The sequence below is a fragment of the Nyctereutes procyonoides genome, unplaced genomic scaffold (genome assembly GCF_905146905.1).
Source record: "Nyctereutes procyonoides isolate TBG_1078 unplaced genomic scaffold, NYPRO_anot_genome, whole genome shotgun sequence".
Taxonomy (NCBI): domain Eukaryota; kingdom Metazoa; phylum Chordata; class Mammalia; order Carnivora; family Canidae; genus Nyctereutes; species Nyctereutes procyonoides.
In genome coordinates this window covers 80,500,304-80,520,967 of record NW_026575140.1, presented here as the reverse complement: position 1 = coordinate 80,520,967, position 20,664 = coordinate 80,500,304, and the positions used below count along the sequence as shown (strand labels likewise).

The following is a 20,664-nucleotide window of genomic DNA, read 5'->3' as shown; positions in this document are numbered from 1 at the left end:
ACATCCAAGGAAGGGTGGAAAGGGTTCCCGAGGACAAAAGAGCATAGAGGCTCCTTGAGATGTCGGAAGAAACTTCGAGAATTAAGACGTTTGAGATACTAAAATGGGTGCGGAGTCTCTTTTGGACCTTGGGCGGGGGTGCGGGGGGAGGGAAGGAAATCGGGCTATTTCAGGGGTGTGTTAGGCTCAGGCTTTCCTGGGACTGCAGCAGATGAGGTGACGCTGGTTGGGGCCTCAGGACCAGCCCTGGGACCTGTTCCTTGGAGCTCCAGGCTTGGATGCTCCTTGGCCGGGAGAGCGGCTGCGGGGCTGCAGTGCCAGCGGCGTCCAGCAGAGGGCCTGGAGGGCCTTCTCTCCCCTCCTGGGGCCACCCGGTTCCCCTTAACCTCTGCGCTGGGCCTGGGGGTAACCCCATCCCACGGGTGAGAAAGGCAGAGCAGAGGACGCCCTCGGAGGAGGGCCGGGGCTACCAGATTGGGGCATTCTTTTGTTGGCTGTCCAAGGAATGGGAGGTGGGGTCACTTTAGAGTTGCTGTCCCTAGAAATACTTGCGATGGCAGGAGGGCTATGTGGTCTGGAGGCAAGGAGAGGCACTTTGCAGCCAGAAGCAAACACCCACCCGCCTGGGCTAAGAGGAGATTTTTTTGTCTCTGGCCTGTCGGGCTCTAGCAGGGGTCAGACCCGCCTCGCCAGAAGACACAAGAACAATTTTCTGAGGACCCAGATGGCCTTTGCCCCTCCCGTCCCCCTCTCTGGGGTCACCGCAGGCCACTAGGCCACTAACCCATTGCCCTCTGGGGGCTTCTCCTGCCGGAGAACAGGAGGACTTTTCATCGTTGGTTCTCTGCTCACTCAGGCACAGAAGGTTCTGGTGGGGAGACGCCGGGGGAGACCCCACACCCATCTCTGGAAGCTTGCTCTTCGCTTCACACCACTCCGCAGGCCCAGGCACCCCCGTCCTTGGGAACACCCCCCCCCCAGCTGGCTGGCCTGGGGGCCCGTGGAACCACCCTGGAGAGGAAGGCGGGGATCCAGCTTCTCTTGTCTGAAACTGGGCCCAGTGAGACTCCAGAGCTGCGTGGGGGGAGCTCCCTGCGCAATCACGGGGTGCCTGGGCCTCTTTGGGAGTGCGGAGGGGAGGAGCAGGCCTGGGCTCTGGAAACCCAGCCCGGGGCTTCCAGCATGTGTCAGCCGCTCCTGTGCGGAGGCCCCAGGGCTGTTACCAGACACCAGGGCACTCAAGGGGGCACGGCCAAGAGACTGCGGATGGAGGACACACGAGGAATGATTTACCGCAGGGAAACCTTCCCAGGGAACAGAGGCTCAGGTCAAAAGGTTGTTCTTAATGCTGAAAACCTTTACTATATGACAGCTAGGAGCGGGGGTGGGGTGGGGGTGGGGGGGGACCCTAAGGCAACATTCAACCCGACAATGATACCCAAGAAGTAATCTGTGTCACTGATATTATCAAAAGGAGTCCAGGCTGCCATTTCACAGAGCTCAGGACCCAGGAAGGCCGTGTTGCATGGACTGGGGGTGGGTGAGGGGGCGTAAAAAGACACCCCGTTTTAGGAAGTAGGAATGGGCAGCCCAAGAGCACCGCCTCCCTCTCTCCTCAACTCTTGTGCCCCTCAGCCCTGCAAGGTGAGGCCCTGGGTCTGTAGCCCAAACTCCAGTGTGTTGACAAACAGGCTTAGAAAAAAAAAAATAGCAAGCTCGTTAGGAAGGAGCTCATTAGGACTTGTTGACATGAAACCCATTAGACCAATTAACATTACATTAACGGCCTGGGGCACCAAAGGGTTAATGCTGCCCGGCAGTAATTGGGCTGGGGTGCTGGGGTTGGGGGCTCAGGGCCTCCAGGATGAGAAACAAAGTCTAATTGGGAACTCTCTGGCCAGCTGGCCCGACAGCATTTGTTCTTGCCCTCTGACCCTAGCTGAGACTACACCGCATCCGGCACCCACTTTGGGAGGGGGGGACGGGACCAGCTCTCCTTTGGCCCTTCACAGCCGCGCCTCAGTGCCCCAGACAGGAGACTGGGGGGATGGCGGGCACAGGCCAAGGCGTGGATGGCTTTTCCACCCTGTTGGACTCTGAGAGTCCTGTTTTCTTCATCCATCCCTGCCCCCACCCCCTTCTGCTCCAGTGTCTCTCTTAGGGCCCAGGCTGGAAAGTCTCCTGGACTCTCCCAGTTATAGGTGTGCCATCGAAGCTTCCAAAAGCTCTTTGGAGAAGTGAGGATCCTGGAGGCCCCAGAACCTGATTCGGCTAAGGAGTGTTGTAGTTTAGGCACAGGGGTGAGGAGAGGGAGCACTGGGTCTTCCTTCCTTCCTCCCTTCCCCAGAAAAAGCTATGACACACTGTGGAGGGCCCCCTAGAAGCCCTTGTCTCCCGTCCTCTGACCCCCACCAGCAGTATTTTCATGATTTTCCTCCCCCGGCTACACGTAGAGGCTGTGGAAGTCCCATCCCCTGCCTGGGCCTCAATTGAAGCCTTGTGCTAAGGGTCGAAAAGTCTGGATTCCTCATCTAGCCCTGCCACTTCTCGGTGGCAGGGACAAGCCACGTTCCCCTCCTGGACGGCCACCACGAGGGATTTCACCGGAATATTCTGCGGGTCTTTGCCCAGGGTTAGCCCTCCACGTGAGCTTCGTCGAATGGAATGGAAATAGTTGGACTGGAGCTTCATTTCAAAGGCCAGCCAGCTGGCGGGTCTTCTCTTCCTCACTTCCCATTTGGGAGTAAGGGAGGGAGGCCAGAGAGCCAGGAGCCCTCCCCAGCGCACCCAGGTGGTTGGTTACCAACCCACCCCCCAACCCCAGGCTGGGGGGGCCTCCCAGCAGCTGCCCAGGCCTGGGTTCTGACGTCTAGACAGGTTTGTAGGAGGCTGAAATAACAGAGTGAACTCAGCAGGAAGGGCCAGAAGGCTGCGTTAGTAACCTGGCTGGCTGCAGCTTCTCCCCCAGGAGCCGCCGCCTCGCCCAGGGCACAATCCGGTCTATTTTCCTTTCAGCCTAGAGCCTCCTCCAAAAGGATGGTCCGGGGCCCGGCTCCCTTCCCAGAGGCGGCCTGTAGGTGGCGCCTCGGAGCCCCGCTTTAATTGCATTATATAATATAACCTGTTTACTAAATCATGTAATTCAGTCGCCTTAGGATTTACAGCTTCGGATGTGTATAGAGAATTGGACTTTGAGTCAAATTTAAAAACAAATAAAAATGAGAGGCAGCTGTTGCTGATAGTGTGATATTCATCTTTTGGAAACAAATTCACCCCACTGCTATAAATTATGCCTGGAAAAAAAGTGTTGTTGGTGGGAAGGAGTTGGCTAGGTCTCCTGTGCTGGCAACTCAGAGCGATGAATCTTGAAATAACGGTGTCAACCTGTCACCGATTTCATGTGACTCTGTGGATTTATCTAAAGAAACGCAGGGGTGCGCGCGCGCACACACACACACACACACACACACCCCAGATTTCCTCGCAAAACACGGGAAGGGCTAGGAATCTCGAGCTTTAGAGGAAAGACAGTGGTCACTGTGCCGGGTGTACGGGGTCAGTGCTGGGTGGTGACGGGGTGGGACCAGTGCAGGGATGGTGGAGAGCACAGAGGTGAGGATGTACCTCCGGGCTGGGACGCTGTAAAATGTGACAAGGTCTGTTTGAAGTATTTGCAAGCAATGGAGAAGTGAAGGGTCCTTGGGGAGCAGAGGGGAAGGGGCCAGCCCCCCAGGAGCCCACCAAACGCTGGACCAGGTGCTCTAGGAATCGGGTGGCATGGCTCAGGGGCTCAAGGATTCAGACGACAGGAATGCCGTGGCCTAGTGGATGCTGCTTTGACCCATCTCTCTGACCTTGGGTGCTGGGGGCAAATGTAAGGCCTCTAGTTTGATAAGAGCAGGCTCAGAGTGGGGTGGGGAGCCAGGCAGGTAACTATGTCACTGAAGGAAGCACAGGTGGAAGGGGACCCAAGCAGGCTTTGCACTCAGGATCAGACTTCTGCTCACTCCTGGGCTGAGGGCTGGCTGGTAAAGGTCCAAAGTTAGCCACGGCTCCACCATTACCCAGATCCCCGGGGACACTGCACCTGGCACAGGGCCCAAGTCATTGCAGAATGCCCCAGCCCTTCCCTGCTGCTCCTGCAGTTCCTGCTTGGACCTCTCAATAGGTCTCTACTGATTTCAGCAAAGATAGCAGGCAACTCAGACTCCCTGGCCACCCACAGCCCTCTGAACTACTTGTCATTTGCCACCTTTCTGAGACGCCTACTTGGGTGTTGGTGCCAGGTCATGCCCTATTATTATGGTGCTGGTCTCCAGGGAACAGAGTGGAGACGGAGCAGAAGCCAGCGTGAGCTTTATCTGGGATTGCTGTCTTCTGACTCCCTGAGAGACGTGAAAACGGCTCTGTCCCCACCCTTCTCTCCTCCTTCAGCCCTTAACTGCCACGCGGGGCAAATGGTCTTTGGAAGGTGTAAGAGCCTTCTGTGAGGTCAGAGAAGCCAGAGACCCTCCTGCTCCCCATACCAGGAGTATAGTCTCCTCCAAATGGCCACGGTCCTCCTTCCAAGGGCCTCTACTCCTCTCCTTTCCCCACCCCCAAAGCCATTTTTTGGTGTGGTCTTTATCTGGAATCCCAGTATGTCTCCCATGTGCATGGCTGGGTCAACAGAGCATCTATGCACTCACTGACCCCAGTCTAGAGACCCCGTTCTGGGAAGCGGGGGTGGTTATCACCCACCCTGGACCCCTCTGTGCACACAGTTTAGGCAGGGGATGCTCAGTGGTTACAGAAGGCAGAGGACTGGACTCCGTCCTGGCTGTGAGTGGGCCTGCTGGCAGTCACGGACCCACATCACCCCCTGAGCAGATTTCCCAGAGAGGAGCCCCCCTCTTGCTTCCTGCCATGCCTCTCTGATCATCGGGGTTCTGAGAACTTCAGCGCCCAGACTTTGGGCACATCAGGGCTGCTGCTTTGCCCCTTGCCGCCCCTAGTTTAGCTATTTTGCAATTTGGCTTCAAGCATGTGGACCAGGGTCAGAGTTAGGAGAGGAACTCATGCTCTGCACCATCCCTCTTTCCTGCCTGCCTCTACTTCCCCACACCAGGGCCAGAAAGTGACAGAGCAGTCACTCGCCTCCCTGCCTGGCCTGTCACACCTTTCCCGGCTTCAAAAAGCTGCTGATATATTTTACAAACTGAAACAGCAATTTAATTCCCCCTGATAGCAGCAATTGTCCATTAGATCTTCCTACCGAGGAGCTTTAACAATAATTCCTTTCATCCGACTGCTTGCTTCTTCTTGATCTGAGAATCAATCCCATAAATAGCAGGCAAGAGTTTTCACATTACTCTCCCCCTCCAGCTTTTAGCATTTTGATGAAGATTCTCATCTCCTCTTAAAGCACTTCACAACTTGGCAATTTTTCCCCCTTTGGTTCCTTTAAACAAAATAAAACAAAAAAACAGAAAGTGGTGGGGGGAGCATGCTACTTCTCAGGGTAAGTGCGGCCCTTGCATGTGTCTCACAGGTAAGTGCCTTGCACCTTTGCCTGCGCAGAGGCAGGGGGTTGGCAGCAATGACCTCCAATGGCCACCTCCTGACAGCTCAAAGTTGGTGCTACTCTGCCCCGGAGGGGCACCATGATAAGTTCCTCACCACCCACAGTTGGGTCCGGCTTTTGTCGGTGATGCTCGACTCAGAGTATTTTTCCCTTTCCAGAAAGTCTGTCCCCTTGGTGCCACATCTCAGGAGTGGAGGCCGGGAGGCTGTGCTGCTGCCCTGGGGTGGGGTCCTCTCCCTGGACCTGTGGCCAAAGTCCCACCTAGCACTCGGGCAACTCTTGAACCTAGAGCTGGGAGTCTGCTCTCTCTCATTGCCAGCCCCAAATTGCACAGGCAGGAGAGGTTGGGAGGAACAGGGAAAGGAGGGAGATAGAGACCTTTCATTCAATTGTTTCTCTTTTCTTTTAAACCTGCAGGCAGTCCCAGCGATCAGGGGCAGAGGAGAACCATCTAGTTCTTCCGAGGGTACGGTGAGGGCGGTGAGGGTGGATTGCCAGGGCACCTGGGATCCCTAGCTGCTCCCTCAAGACAGCGTCACGTGCTCTCTTGTCTGCACACACACACACACACACACAAACAAATCTAAAAATGAACCCAGGGACTGAAATCCCCCTCGACAAACCTGATTCCCAGGTTTATTATTATTTGTCAAGAGCTGACGGCAGCCGCTGCTCGGGAACGGAGCTGAGAAAACAACACGGGCTAGGCCCCTGAGGCTCACAACTCAGCAGAGACAGAGGAACAGCTCGGATGCCAGGGAGCCCAGATGGAAGGAGGGCTTCTGTTCTGGAAGGAGCCAGGCAGCCACCTCCCTGCTGCCCTGTCTACCTCCCTCCCTTTCGGAAATCCTTGTCTTCTCTGAGGCGGGCACTCCCGAGGAGCCGGAGCCGGGAAGAGGAAGGAAAGCAGGGGTGGGCAGGGAGGGGGCTGGATCCACAGGACTGGGCGAGCAGCAGAGGGGAAGGGAGCACAGAGATAAGGGACCCTGACTCCTATCCCATCCGTCCCTTGTGATGCTCTCAGATTCTCCTGGAACCAGGGGATCCTGAGAGGGTCAGCCAAGCCCCCTCTCTCCTGTACGACCACACCAAGTCCTCTGGCTGGATGATGCCTGGTTCTATAAAATTGCCTCCAGAAAAAAATGGTCAGGAGTCAGGGTTGTTGAAGGAAGTGGCTCTCTGGGCTGAGTTTATCATGGAAAAGCCACTTATCCTGGTACATCCTCACCCAGCTAATGGGTGTCCTTCCTCCTGAGGCCTTTGCAGTGGCCCAGGCGAGCTTGTGAGGAACAGGCAGAGTCAGGCCCCAAGGTCAGTTCAGGGAGCCTTGGTCCTCATGGCTGTTTGGAGGCAGGGACACTGGCTCTGTGTTCCTCACCTGTTGGGAAAGGGAGCCCCAGGGAAAGGAGGATGGTGGCTGCCACGTGCGAAAAATTGATGCCGGGCAGCGGGCCCACTCATGGGACTCAAGGCCCAGCTGAACAGACACGGCCCCCATCACCTTAGGAAAGTTTTCCTCCCTGCTTTTTGCTGTCCTTCTCCCCTGCCATCTAAGTCCCTGTAGGGGACACCACTCTGGTGTCCTTTCCTTCATCCACATCTTGCTCAAAATTCTACTCTTCCATGAAGCAGAGTAGAGCATGGAAGCTTGAAAGATCACTACCCGTGTTTCTATGTTACAGGAGGTCTGCTTTCCATCCACGCATCCCGTCTTGCCCATTGAACCCTGTGCCCCCCGGCACACAAGGATCATGGCTCTTCCTTGGGTTTCCTTTCTAGGGGCAGAAATCCTGGGCCACATGATTTCACAAGCTCTATATCCTTACAGGGTGTGAATATATATACAGTTACAGTTTAATTTCTTGGGCTTACTGTTACAATGCAAAACAAACAGACAAATCTGGAAAATATAGCTCTTTGAGTCCCAGCAGTCATTCACACCTCAGTGAGAACGAGTTTGTTTCCCCGGAGCAAATTTTGATAGGGGTGAGATCAAATGGAATTGATAACAGCTGCCATTTATCGAGCTTTCCCCACGCCCGGGGCATGAGGCTTATCTATGTGATGCAGATAACCTTGTGTATTCCCACCACCACCCCACCCCGCCACCGCATGGTGAAGGCAAGAGGCTGTGCCCATTCATGGATGTGAAAACTGAGGTTCAACGAGGTTGAGGAGGTTTTCCAATGTGATACAAGGTCTGCTTGCAGAGTCTGCATGTTTAACCTAGAAGTCTCAGGGTAGAGGTGGGGAACACCGGAGGAGGAGTGAGCTCCCCAGAAGTTGGGGGAAGTACAGAAGAGGGAAGGGTGAATGTGGAAACGAGCTACCAACAGAGTCGGGCCATCCCGTACCGGCTGTCCTTTAACGTTCACACACCCTGGTTTTCGCGGATTATAGCAATCCACCTAAGGTCTCCCGGCTGCCAAATCTGGGCACTCGTACCCTACGTTAATGAGCACAGTCTTGACACCTTTGGATAGTGGCACCGCTTCGGGAGCAGCCCGCTTCCGCCAGCCCTGTCACCCTCGGACCGCAGCGTGGGCACACATTTTATTTAAAGATTTCACTGCATTCTGCTCTTCTCATTTCACAAAAATGAGTGGAAGATGGAAAGCTGGAAGTGCTGATCCCAGGGATAAGAAGTAGGGGTCTCATAAACATAATACCGCTGAGACAAAGATGGAAAACATCAAGCGTGCTGAAAAAGGCAAATCTTGAGTTTCCATCGTAGACTCCCTGGACTGTGGGCTCAATTATAAAGGGGAGGAACAGAATTAAAGAATGCACGCGAAATGACAGAAATCCGCAGTGGAAACCTGCATGTGGGGGGCGACGCGTAATTGGGAATTCGATTGTGTGTTCAAGCCGCCTGGGTGGGAGTGGAAGTCTGGGGACCCGTGCTGTGCCAACACGGGGCCAGCCAGGGCCCTGACCCCACACTCTGTGGCGCTGGGGCCAGGGCTCTGACTCACATCTCCTTCCCGTCAGCTCGGGTGCGGGGTCCCACTGTGGTCCAGGTGGGGGCCACCAGAGGCGGGGTGCGCCGGAAGGGAGCGTGCAGCCCGCAGCCCGTCTGCTCCCTGTGGCTGTCTCTGCTTGGACTTCTTTCCCCACCCCGCCCCTGGTTTTCCAGGGACCACCCACAGCTGCAAAGAAGTCCCTGTTCTGGAGGGAAGTAGGCCCATGACTCACAGGCTAAGAGGCACCTGGCTCTATCTCTGGAAAGCCTGTCCAGTTGAGCAGTATGGGCTTTTTCAAGTTGGGGCTGCTCTACCGTAGGGGGCATCTCACTCCCCGTCATATCTCCCTGAGTTCTAGCCTTATCCCCCTGCAGAAGTCCCTTCCTGCTCATCCTCCTTTCAGTCTCCCTCTCCTGGCCCAGATGGATTCTGGGCAGCAGTCTGAACAGGTGACGGGTGAGGACATCTCTGCAGGCCAGCAGTGGGGTTGGTACCCACAGCCTCCTGGACAGGCAGCTGAACACAAGTGCAGAGGACCAGAGCTGTGTTCTACTTCCCACCGGCTCCTGCCTGCCCCCTGCCAAGCCCCAGCCCCTTCAAACTCCAGCCTTGGGAGGGGTCTGCAGTTCTCTGGCTTCTCATAGGGAAACTTTTAGTCATCTGCTGGCTCTTTCTGCTGCACTCAGGCACCCAGGAGAAGTGTTTCATATTAGCAGCAGAAACTTTGATTCCTAGAAGCTTGTCTGAAAATTAGAACTCACCTCAAACCTTAATCCTGCCCTTTGCAATGCCAACTCATGTTCCATCATTGTGCTCTCAGGGGCTAGAAAGAGTCCTGCCTTCAGTACAGATTCATGGTGGGCTCAAAGGTCAAAATTGTGCCCCTACTTTCCCCTCTTCTCTCTCTAGTAAGAGGGGACTCCACTTCTCATGGCAGGGCAAGGGCCAGGGGATGGAAGAAGAGAGAAGACAGTGGATTGTGGCTCTTGGGGACCAATTAGGATGCTCTGACTTAAAACAGAGAATGATCTTCTGGGATCTGAGCCCTTGTTAATCTGGATCTTCCAGTGTCTGGCCCTCTCAGGGAAAAGGAGTGAAGCATCTTGGCTCCCAGATCTAGAGCTTCTGTCCAGAGCAGGTTTGTCTGGGCAGTCAGGAGAGCTGTGTGCGAGCTGTCTGCTCCCAGAGCCAGTCTCTGGGGTGGTGAAGAGAAGCAAGTGGGAATTCTCATCCAAGATGCCTCCCCCAGGGCGCAAGGTAGCCTAAGGCTGGGGCAGATCCGAGCTATCCAAGCCCTCTAATCTTTCTTCTCTTTTTAGGGCCTGGCTGTCTCAGGTCAGAGCATCTGCTGTGCAGCATTGCGGAGGGAAGTCTGGTGTCTCTTTGTCCTGGAATTCATAAAAGTGAAAAAAAAAAAGATCTCACTTAATGAGATACTTGCCATGGTCAGGGATTATTTCACTAACGGGAGCTTTGTGTGAAGGTGAGCTGAAAAGGTGTAGGGAATAGGGAGATGAAGAGGAAAGGAGGCCCATTTAAGAATGATCTGGAAGGTCAAGGGGTCCCCAAGGGGGACAGGCTGCGGCTGCTGAACAGATGAAAGGTTCAGGGAAACGTCTGTAGCGGGAGGCTGACCACTGTGGCTGCCCTACTGCCTGACCTCTGCCTTCCCCTCACTTCTCACTCTGCACCTTCTTTCCCAATTCCAGGAGCTTCTAGGTCTCAAGGCTCCAGGGAGATTGCCAGAGTGGCAGGGTTGTGGCATCCTGAGTGGTCATGAGGTCTGACCTCTCTGTTCAAATGAGAAAACTTGTCCAAGTCCATGCAGCAAGTTGAAAATAGGGACCTAACTAGAATCCAGGTCCCAAGAAACACATCCGATAAGCATTTACTGAGCACCTACCACACACCAGGCTCTGTGCTGGGCAGTGGAGGTGCCAGGAGGAAACAGACAACGGAGCAGGATAAACGAAGAAATAACGAAATGATAATCTCCCTGAGCTGAAGCAAGACCGCTGATTTCAGATTGAAAGTGGTCCCAGGGCCTGGGCAGGAGTAATGAAAAAAAAAAAAAAAGAAAAAAGAAAGGAGCAAACAAAATGTCAAGCCTCAGCACACGATGGTGATGTTTTCGAACTTACAAAGGAAAAGCAAACCAGAAGTTTTCATTAATTCTTATTGCAAGATCGGAAATACAAGATGAGAGAATAACGTCTTCAAAACCTAAGAGAAGGTTTTTTTTTTTTTTAGATTTTATTTATGTATTGGACAGGGGGAGAGAGAAAGCGAGAGAGAGAGAGAGCGCACAAGCAAGGGGAGCAGCAGCAGATGGAGAGGGAGAAGCTCTCCACGGAGCAAGGAGCCCGATGTGGCCTCGATCCCAGGGCCCTGGGATCACGACCTGAGCTGAAGGCAGCTGCTTAACTGACTGAGCCCCCCAGGCGCCCTGAGCAAAAGGCTTTTTAAATATGGGATTCTGAGTTGTATCGGAATATCAATCAAGTTCAAAGGCGAAATGCAATCTGTTTTGGACGCATAAGACCTCAGAGTTTATTTCCCACCCATCAATATCAGAAATCATTAGAGGTGGTATCCTCTAATGATTAGAGGAGGAATCCAAGCAAGAGGACTGCATCCACACAAGACCTCGGGGCAGCCTGGTGTGTCCCCGCGGGAGGGAGAGAGCTGGAGGGGAATGGGGGCAGGCGGTTACCGCCAGGGGCTCTCAGATTCTCCTGCAGTGGTCACGTGGTAACGATAGACGGCTCCATTTCCTTTTCCCGGTCAAATCACACAATTTAGTTCTGTGGTTGGATAATATTTCTTTTTTTTTTTTTTGAGACTTTATTTATTTATTCAAGAGAGACACACACACACAGAGAAGAGAGGCAGAGACACAGGCAGAGGGAGAAGCAGGCTCTGGTGGGGGAGCCTGATGCAGGACTTGATCCCAGGACCCAGGGATCACTCCCTGGGCTGAAGGCAGATGCTCAACCACTGAACCACCCAGGTGTCTTGGTCGGATAATATTTCCATCTTACAATCAACCTATAGTTGGAATGCAGAGGGAACTATAGTGATAGGGCTGTAAATCTTCTAAATCTTTAAAACAAATCTTCTAAGTCTATAAAACTACTATTATACTCAATAAATATGAGTGAATTCTATATAATGCTATGCACTATATAATATTTACCATGTAATATACATACACACTGTATTCTATATGATACTATATATAAACATAGATAGTGTCAAATATGGTTTAATAAAAATTATCCAACTGATCCAAATTGGAAGGGGAGAATGTATGCCAATTTTCCTGGCTTTCATGGCAGGGGGTGAATAGATAAAGACGTGAATTAAGAAAGAGGGACTAATGTATATTATATGACATTATAAACACTAGCCACCAAATAACTAAAATTAGAGGCTATTCATTGTAGTTGACTTTGGGTCATTTGGACCTTGTGGATAGAGGTGGGGAAGGAAGGGACCCTTTTAATTTTTTATTTTTTTAATTTATCATTTATTTTTGAGAGAGAGAGAGAAGGCATGAGCAAGGTGAGGGGCAGAGGGAGAAGCAGACACCTCACTGAGTAGCGACACCCCCCCCGCCCCCTAAGGACCCTGGGATCATGACCTGAGCAAAGGCACACACTTAACTGGCTGAGCCACCCAGGTACCCCAGGCCCTTTTTATTCTATTTCATTTCTTTTTCATTGCTTTTTCCTCACGTATGTACTTTACTTCTCATTTTAAAAATACCTCAAATAAATAATGAAACATCCACCGAAGAGAATACTACGCAGCAGTTAAAAATAACAGAGCCAAGCTATTTATTTTGACCTGGAAAGCTGCCCACTATACAGCCTAGGTTAAAAAAAGCAAGGTTTTAGAAAAGTATTTAAAACATAATACCGAAGCACCCGAGCCAATAAGATATAGTCCCTCTCTGTGTTCCCTGCCCTATGCCAAGGGGCCTGCTTTCGGAAGGCTTCCTTGTCTCAGATTTTTATAAGATGCATCTCTGGTTTTGCCCCAGGAAAGAGCTATTTTATGTATGTTTCAAGGACAAATGTATGTTTTTTTGACAATATGTGATCAATCCCAAGACTGGCCATGCTGAAGCTGCTCAGGAGATGAAAGCCTTACACGCCAGGAACCAGCCGGGAGGAAGCTGCCGGAGAAGAAGCATCAGAGCCTTACGGATGTCAAGACTGAAAGGCACCTGAGAGCTCCTGGCCCACCTCCCTCATTTCACAGATAAAGGACATAGGGGGGGGCCGATGAAAGGTCACTCCGTTGAAGTCGTGTCCAAAGAAGAGAACTGGGCTGTTGGACGCCAGAGTCGGGAGCTAGCCCGGGAGAAGTGGAAGGCTGGAAGGCAGGCTTGAGGCCCAGGCTCTGCTGAGAATCCTACAGGGAGATGGCGGGGGTGCATGTGAGGGGGTATGGGTGCCCTTCAGGAGATGTTCAGGGTGCAGATGGCTTGACTTGGAGGGGAGACCCGGCCAAGTCAGACCAGATCGCCCTTCCTTAGTGTCGCAGTGGCTGGAAAGGTGGCAGGAGGAAGTGTGCTGGGGCTCCTCTGTGAAGCTCGGTGAGATGCTGAGCTTGACGGGACATCTACGGAGCGCCAGCCTGCCAGCCGCTGGGTGAGGTGCTTTCTAGTACATTATCTCATTTAATCCTCAAAGAAGCCTTCTATGATGATCCCAATCACATAAAGACAGTGAGGGTCAGAAGACTTAAGTTAATTAACTTGCCCCAAATCTCACAGCCAACGAATAGCAGAGCTAGAATTTGAGTCTGGGTGTGTCCGGTTCCAAAGTCCCAGCCCAAGGGATCAGAGGACTTCATGAAATATGTGTTGGTCAATTATAAGTCCTTCCCAAACTGCGGTACACCTACTCTGGTTCCCTGGCCGAGCCCTGCATATGTCATCAGTCCCTTCACCTGATCCATGAAGGTCCAGGTGCCTGGGGACTAGGATTTACGTTTGCCCAGGAGGGCTCACAAAATTCCCACCTCGGAGGGTCTAGATCAGCAGTGGAGGCTCCCTTTCTCCCAGCTCTGACCGTCAACTCCGAGGACATAGTCTTGCTGTGTCAGGGCGGGGATGAGGTGGGCTGGGGCCGAGCATGAGTGTGGGGAGAAGAGGGATGCTGGAGTCCCAAATTCTAGGTTTCTAGGTGGGTGCTCAGCTCCACCCCTGTCCTCCACCAGCCTCAAGGGCACACTGAGTCTCCAGCGGCCCGCAGATTCTGTCCCCGGCCTCTCCCTTGTGTCTCCCTAGGTCCCTCTGCCTCCACTGAGCCTCTGACTTCGGGGGGAGGCAGGCAAGCCCAGGAGGGTATGGCAGTTAGGGTTTGTCGTTGACACGTGGAGATCATTAACGGGGCTTATTTTTAAATTGTAATTGCAAAATGTAAATGCTCCCCAAACTGATGTGTAATTGCTACCCCCTCCGCCCCAGCCCTTCCCCTCTGGTGCCAGCTTTGCAAGGAGAGAATTAGAAAATAAAAAGGGGGTGGATTATGTAAGCAAAACGATTTTAAAAAAAGAGAGCGAGAGAGCTAAGAATTTAAGTGAGACAGCTGGCGGCTCCTCTGATTGCCACACTTCCAGCATTAGCTGCAAAAATTGTCCTTGCCGACTGCACCAACCCAAGCAACGGTGTCAACTGCATTTAGTCCCCGGAACAGACCAGGCTGGGCCTCAGCAAGAGAGTCTGGTGTGTGTGTGTGGGGGGGGGGGAGACTGAGGGGGAGGTCAGGAGGTGCATTGTGAGGTCGCCTCTCTGCCATCCATGCAAACTTTCCATTCCATGGCAAGATGCAACCCGCCACAGGCGTGAGCAGTCCCTCAACCCATTTCCATCCTTCCCTTGATTCTAGCACGTAAGGAGGGCAGGGCTGCCTCCATTCTCCCAGGCATGCCCTGGCCTATTTGGACTCTGGCATCTGCAGCCTCCACGTGGAGACAAACAGGACTCTACCGAGTTGCTCAGTGAGAAGCAGCTCAGTGCAATGGCCAGTCCCAGAGAAAGCCACTGGACTTGGCAACAACACCCATCCACACTGGTTCACCAGTAGTCTCTAACCCTGTCCCCTTTTTCTCTTTCTTTTTCTTTAACATCTTCCCATCTTCTTTAAGCCATAACTATCTCCTGCAGTGGTTTCCCTTGACATTGCTGGGTACGCAGACTCCGAAGGTTGTTGAAAAGATGGTCAACACGTCCCTGAAATGGGCATTGCCAAACCCACACTTAGCATGAAGACTTGAGCCCCCTACATAGGCCTTTTTCTCTGGTCTATACCTCTTGGAGCTTCAGCATGCTGCCCACCCCTTAAGGCACCTACAACACAGAGCTCCCCAAATGGCCAGAGGGCATAGGAACCAGGACAAGCACTGTGGGCCCTTCTGCCCATGTGATCCTCTGGAATATCTGTGGCCTTGCTAACTTGGGGAGCTGGCCCCAGCAACATTCACCTCTCTGGCTCACTGTCTTCCTCTCCCTCTCTCCAGGGAAACCAGCTTTTGTGAGGAATTGGGCGATGATTCCTGCCCCCCAAATGAAAGCTGATGAACTATAAGATCATGGCAGCCCTGGGACAGCAGGGAAACTTACAAAGTCCTGGGCAGTGTCCTTTGGAGTTGGGGCCCAATCTCACCACAACAGATCCAGCCCTTATCATGGCATACTGGAAAGAAAAAAGGGTTGTTTTGGATAACTGGATTTCTAAATCCCTGCCTATACTGATACTTATGTCTTTGAGATCATGAAGTTACTTAAGGGGATTTAAAAAAAACCCTATCTGATAAGAGGATTAAAGGAGATTCTCCATTCAACATGCCTTATACATCCTAGAGAACTATTTCTCAGAGTTCATCAGAAACACCTGGGATGCAGTTTCTTCTGTGTTCATCAAAAACACTTGGGGTGCAGGCTCCCGGTCTTAACCTCGGCTTAGAAAATCAGATGCTCTGGTGTGAGGTCCAGGTGGTACATCTTAACAAAGACCCCTACGTGATTCTTAGATGATAGTGCTTGCTCCAGAAGGTTATACAAATGTCAGTATCATTGTGGATGTAAGCAACAGCCCATCCATCTGCATCGACAGCACTTTATTGTTCCCAGACTACGTACAAGAAAAGAGAGGTAAAAGGGACAAGGTATGGCTCTGGCCCTGCCCTGAAGGAGCTAAGGAGGAAAGACATGAAAAAAAAAATAATTTGGTGATTTGGTGTTGCGAGTTCCAAGGTTGTGTATGCTAAGTGCCAGCTAATGGGATGGGTTGCTTCTCGAGGTTTTCAGAAGAAAAGATCATCTGCCTGGAAGGCATAACTATGTGTTTAGGGATGGAGAAGCATTTCTTACTGTTCGGGTGATCCTGGCGGACTCGAGGATGGCCCTCAGGAGACTCACTCCTTCTCACTCCCAGCTGGGCCAGAAATTCTTCCTGTCAGCTAGTGCCAAAGCACCTGTAAAAAAAAAAAAAAAAAAAAAAAAAAAGGGCAGAGTGGCTCTCAGAAGGGGTTCGAGGCCCTGGGTGATCAGAGAACATGGGGGCACCTGCTCTGGCTATGAGGGATACACTCTATCTGCTCCCCGGACCTCCCTGCCATATGTACCACGCCAGTCTCTCCCCGAGGTGTAGCGGCTCAGGCCCACCAGCCACTGTACAGCCCAAATCCTTGCCTAAGTTGCAAGTGCCCTGTCCTCACCTGGCTGGTTTCCTTTTTTTTTTTTTTTTTTTTTGGTATCCTTTTTTATTGGAGTTCGATTTGCCAACATATAGCATAACACCCCATCAAGTGCCCCCCCCACCCCAGCTGGTTTCCTGATATCAGTTGTCCATGTGGCCCTCTCTCCCCCAAAGTGTGGGCAGGTGCCTGAGTGATTCTGGGCCCTGGGGAGGGCGGAGCTGGCTTCTTCTTCTTTTTTAGAGATTTTATTTTATTTTTAAAGATTTATTTAATCATGAGAGACACACAGAGAGAGGCAGAGCCACAGGCAGAGGGAGAAGCAGGCTCCATGTAGGGAGCCTGACATGGGACTCGATCCCGGGTCTCCAGGATCAGGCCCTGGGCTGAAGGCAGCGCTAAACCACTGAGCCACCCAGGCTGCCCAAGGCTTCTTGTTTTAAACTGGAGAAGACTTGGGGTGCCTGGTTGCCACAGTCGGTTGAGTGTCTGACTCTTGGTTTCAAAGGCTCAGGTCTTGATCTCGAGGTCTTGAGATCAAGCCCCACTTGAGATCAGGCTCAGCACTGGGTCTGCTTGAGTTTCTCTCTCTCTTTGCCTCTCCCCTCCACTCTCTCTCTTTAAATAAATAAATCTTAAAAAAAAATAAAATAAAAAACTGTAGGAAACTCAAAGGAAGAGTAGCAGTCGCAAACTCTTCAGATGTGCGGCTGAGTCTCTGATCCTTTTCCCGTGGCAGGCTTTCGCTGGGGGTCTGGGGACCACACTGGGTGTGTGTGGGGGGGGCAGCAGGGAGGAAGAGTCAGGAGGTCAATGGACCCCAAGCAGAGACGGGCAGTGAACGACAGCCTTGGCCTAAACTTGGCTTTGACTGTACTACTTACTGATTTATTTTTAGATCGAAGTGAATTATTTTGGTTCTCAATATTTAAAATGAACTGCGATGTTCAGAAACTGAGGTTGGTGGTCTGCACTGTTCTAAGGCCTGGCCTGACACTTCCCAGACACTCGTGTCGGTTAGTTTTCTCCTTGTGGATCCAGTTGCTAATTTGATTTGAAGGAGGCTGCATTTGGGGCTGTGAGGGCAGGGTCACGGGACGGCGCGGGAGCAGGGCAGCTTGCTGAAATGCCTGGGCTGCCTTTTCAGGGCAGCATCGGGCAGCACTGCCAGCCAAGAGCCCCAGCCTTAGACGAGGGGTGAATGCATCTGTAACATTCACAGTTCCTCCCTAGTTAACACCATCGTAGTCTCCTTGTAAAAACACATTTGCACCTCAGTAAAGAATGTAATTAACTAGTGACATGACAACAGGAGGAGCTAAACAGTGGCCTGGGCTGCGAGCTGCAGTGGGGAAATGGAAATTTAGACATTTGCCTGAACAAGACTTTCCTGTCTTCCTTCCAGTGTGTGTATGTGTGTGCGTGCACATGTGTGCACACGTGTGCACATGTGCGCACCAACACAGGCACTGCTAGGGGTGAGGGTGGCAGAGGCACAGCATCCGGGATGAGGGGGTATGAATTCTCGCCTGCAGGAAAGAGTAAGCTGGGGCATGCTCGGAGGATGGGATGAGCCAAGAGAAGCTTCCACAATAGGCCAGCTGCTTAATGTATTTCCATTAACAAAAGCTTACCGGGTTGAAACAAACCCTCTGTCCACACCCCAGGCTCCTCCCAAGAGGAGCTAAGGAATAGAGACACATTCAAAGCGGCAGGAGGTCAGGTCGCCTTGGGACAGCCTAAGACAGAGAGGCCCAAGGGATCAGGACCAACGGAGGGAGAACAGGTCCTGAGCACCAGATTACTGTTGTCCCCACACCCGCAGCCCGTTTCTCCTCCCCGGGGCCTTGGGTGGATTCTGTGAATGGCTCCCAGTTCTCTGGCCTCCCAGGCAGCACCCAGGAGAGGTGTCCCATTCCTCCTTCCCCAGCCCCATACCATGAGGCAGGACCTCCCCACCCCTGAGGGGTTTGCTGCGGTGTCAGCTCCTTCCCCAGAACTTTCAGTGACTCCCTACTCTCAGAACGCACCAACAAAGCTTCCCAGATGGCATTTTACCAAGTGCGGCTTTCAAGGTGTGTGCAGGCCGGCCCCCAGGCCCCCAACTGCCCGGCTGGACTCCTCTTGCTCCATTACCCATAGGCTCTCTGCCCTCCATCCAAACGCAAGCATTTCCCATTCTCCAAACCTGTGCCACAGCTTCCCGCTTCCCCTGCTGCCCCGGTTCTATATTTCTACCTGGCAGGACCTTAACGATTCGTCAGTATTCAACTCAAACATTCTGGCTCTTTCCTCTAGAACCACAAGTAATTTTACCTCCTCTGTTTCCAAGTAACATGCTGTTTATCATTCTTTGGAAGCTCTTGCCACATTCTGTTTCATGCTATAGTTATCTTGGTGTCTTTCATCTTTTTCCAAACTGTAAGCTCCTCATGGGCAGAGACCCTGTCTGATGTCTGTCATTTTTCAGTTTACAAAGCACTTTCATATGTAATATCTTCTTTAACTCTTACAGCCACCTCTCAAGGTCACTATTTTAATACAACTAAATTTTCATTATCTTTACAAAACAATACAAGCTGATCCACACCAAATAGATAAATAAGAGCAAGAAAGTTTAGGTTAGTTGTAAGCCCACAATACAGAGAGAACCACAGTTAATATGTAGAATTAAAACTCTTCTTTCGGGATCCCTGGGTGGCGCAGCGGTTTGGCGCCTGCCTTTGGCCCAGGGCGCGATCCTGGAGACCCGGGATCGAATCCCACGTCGGGCTCCCAGTGCATGGAGCCTGCTTCTCCCTCTGCCTGTGTCTCTGCCTCTCTCTCCTTCTCTCTCAAAAAAAAAAAAAAAAAAAAACACTCTTCTTTCTTAAAAACAGTATCACACCATATAGACTGTTCTATAGTCAGCTTTTTATTTTTGTAACATATATATACCTTCCAGATAAGGAAAATATACATTATAATCCTAGTGGCTAAATGGCATTCCATTTACGGATGCACTATAATTGTTCAGCCAAATTTCTATCGTTTGTTGTTTAGACTATTTCTAGTTTTTGCTATTATAAATCATGCCCATTCTTATAGCTGAATATTGCTCCAGACTTGATCGTTGTTGTAGAATAAGCTTCTAGATGTGGAGCTGCCAAATCCAAAGGTATGTTCATTAAAAAAAATTTTAACAAATTACTTGTGGGAAGGTCACAGCAATTCACATCCTATCTGCAATGTACGAGTGATGACTTTTTCTTTGCCAGGTGATTGTCCCCATTTCACAGATGTGGATAATGAGGCTTAGGTACTGGGCTTGCCTCAAAAGACAGCCAGCAAGTGGCATGTCTTCTGACTCCAGACCCTGACATTTTGCGGTTCCAACCTCCCCACTTCTCTTTGCTCTTGTACGTCTTACCAATCCAAAGGGCGTGCCCGCAGTAGTAAGTGCTGAGTAAATGTTGGGCCCCCGGAAGAAAGCAGAAGTGGATGTGCCCTGAGTTGTAGGGTGGGCTTTTCCTGGGAGCTCTGCTGATATCGGCACCCCTGCCTCATTTCCCCAGGTGTCTGGGGTCCACTTGGCAGATGAGAGCTCTATTCTTGGGGAGCTTTATACTCTTCCTTCCTCCCTTCATCCACCCCTCTGAGCAGGTGCAAATTGCTTCAATTTAGCCTCCATGTATTATAAACCTACCATGTACTGGGGACTGACTGGGCATGCAAAGATCTCACATAGACACACACACACACACTCACACACTCACACACACACACACTCTCTCTCTCTCTCTACCTGTCTTGGAGGTGCTCACAACCTAGATAATACGGAAATAATTGTACCCTCCAATGTGTGGAGGCAGCTGCTTCTGGCTGTCGGCCTCACCGCCCCCTCCTCTGCCCAAGTCCACAGTGGCAGTGGTGGTGGGGGAGAGGGTGTGGGTCAGGGGCTGGAAGGCTAGGAGCCCTGCCTGTCTGCTCCTTCAGCCTCTATTTCTAATTGTGTCCTCTCAGACTGAGGGGCTAGAGCTCCTTTTTGATGTCCTGGTGCAGCTGCAGCCACATGTTCTTTTTTTTTTTTTTTTTAAGAATTTTAATGTATTTGGGATCCCTGGGTGGCACAGCGGTTTGGCGCCTGCCTTTGGCCCAGGGCGCGATTCTGGAGACCCTGGATCGAATCCCACGTCGGGCTCCCGGTGCATGGAGCCTGCTTCTCCCTCTGCCTGTGTCTCTGCCTCTTTCTCTCTCTCTCTCTCTCTGTGTGACTATATAAAATAAATAAAAATTTTAAAAAAAGAATTTTAATGTATTTATTCATGAGAGACACACAGAGAGAGGCAGAGACACAGGCAGAGGGAGAAGCAGGCTCCCTGCGGGGAGCCCGATGCAGGACTCGATCCCAGGATCCGGGGATCAATGCCCTGAGCCAACGGCAGACGC

At 51.8% G+C, this 20,664-nt stretch overlaps 1 protein-coding gene across 3 annotated transcripts in view; it reads right to left on the bottom strand.

Annotated features, from left to right (window-relative positions):
- Positions 1-20,664, bottom strand: part of PKNOX2 (PBX/knotted 1 homeobox 2) — a 254,489-nt gene that overhangs the window by 79,031 nt on the left and 154,794 nt on the right. Inside the window, exons 3-4 of one of the 3 annotated variants that reach the window (XM_055306571.1) lie at positions 15,911-16,014; positions 15,161-15,233 (exon numbers count right to left, since the gene is read on the bottom strand). The exons of 1 other annotated variant lie outside the window; for it this stretch is intronic. The gene's annotated coding sequence lies outside the window, so the exon portion shown is untranslated. The remainder of the gene's footprint in view (positions 1-15,160; positions 15,234-15,910; positions 16,015-20,664) is intronic. One more of the 3 variants, XM_055306572.1, reaches the window with a different exon arrangement.